General features: G+C 36.1%; 2 non-coding genes across 2 annotated transcripts; one reads left to right on the top strand and one right to left on the bottom strand.

The window, feature by feature from the left end:
- Positions 1-390: 390 nt before the first annotated feature.
- Positions 391-462, top strand: TRNAE-CUC. The gene has a single exon. It is a non-coding gene; the product is annotated as a tRNA-Glu (tRNA).
- A 188-nt stretch (positions 463-650) lies between these two features.
- Positions 651-753, bottom strand: TRNAL-CAA. Its single transcript has 2 exons — positions 716-753; positions 651-695 (listed from the first exon to the last, which is right to left on the bottom strand). It is a non-coding gene; the product is annotated as a tRNA-Leu (tRNA).
- Positions 754-1,513: the final 760 nt, after the last annotated feature.

A 1,513-nucleotide genomic window follows, 5' to 3' on the forward strand; every position in this document is an offset into this window, starting at 1 on the left:
ATCCATCGGGGGCAAATCCTGGGATCCATCGGGGGCAAATCCTGGGAGCTGGGATCCACCGGGATCATCTCCTGGGAGCTGGGATCCATCGGGGGCAAATCCCGGGGTCCATCCATCGGAGCCACATCCCAAAAATCCAGCAGGATCAGGTCCTGGTGTCCATCGGGGTCACATCCCGGGGTCCATCCATCGGAGCCACATCCCAAAATCCAGCGGGATCGGATCCCAGGGTCCATCAGGGTCACAGCCTGGGGTCCATCCATCAGAACCACATCCCAAAAATCCATCGGGATCGCATCCCAGCGTCTCTCGGGCTCACCCCCATCCCAAGGATCCCTGTTTTCCGGGATTATTCCAAGGATCCCTGTTTTCCAGGCTCATTCCCAGCGTTCCCTGGTGGTCTAGTGGTCAGGATTCGGCGCTCTCACCGCCGCGGCCCGGGTTCGATTCCCGGTCAGGGAATTTGTCTTTTCTTCCCTTTTTTTTCCCCCCTCAAAATCCCTTTTTTTTTTTTGGGGGGGTCGTTTCCCCCCCCCCCCCCAAAAAAAAAAAAAAAGGGGAATTCGGGGGGGGGGGAAAAAGGGGGGTTTGGGAAAAAAAAAAAAAAAAAAAGGAGGGATTTTTTGGAGCAGGAAAAAAAAAAAAAAGTGTGTCAGGAGTGGGATTCGAACCCACGCCTCCAGGGGAGACCAGATGTCCCGGGGGAAGGTTGGACCTTGAGTCTGGCGCCTTAGACCACTCGGCCACCCTGACCGCGGGGCTCGGGGCGGGAAAAGGGGCGATCAGCAGAAAATAAAGAGAATTTGGGGGTTTGTTTTTTAGCGATTTTTAATCGTTAAATTTTTAATCGTTTAATTTTTAATCGTTTAATTTTTTTAACGATTTTTAATGATTTTTCGGCTCCGTTTCGGTTTCGTTCGGGGGTTTTTTCGTGTCGTTTGTTGGAGAGATAATAATTTAAAAAAAAATATATTTAAATAAAAGGTTTTAAAGAAAAGCAACCAGGAAAAACAATATGAAATGATGTTTTTGTTTTGTATTAATGATATTAAGAAACATGATGTATGATATTTTAAATATATATTAAATGTATGTATTTTATGTTTTATATATTATATTATTAAAGTATAAGAATATTTAATTAATATTGCTCTGTATTAATAATATTAAATACTATTATTGCATGTAATATATTAAAATATACATTTAATATATTTTAATTTATATTTTATATATTATAGTATTAAAATATAATGATAATAAAATAATATTATTACTTTATGTTAATGATGTTGAATAATATTATTATATATAATATGTAAAATCTATATAAAATATATATTTTATATTTATATATTATATTTATACTTTATATTTTATATATTATATATTATATTTTATATTTTATATATAATGTATATTAAATAATACTATTATGTATAATACATTAAATATATATTAAATATATATTTTATATATTATAGTATTAAATAAAATAATATTAAAATAATAA

Source organism: Corapipo altera, unplaced genomic scaffold, assembly GCF_003945725.1.
Source record: "Corapipo altera isolate COAL_440 unplaced genomic scaffold, ASM394572v1 55498, whole genome shotgun sequence".
Taxonomy (NCBI): Eukaryota; Metazoa; Chordata; class Aves; order Passeriformes; family Pipridae; genus Corapipo; species Corapipo altera.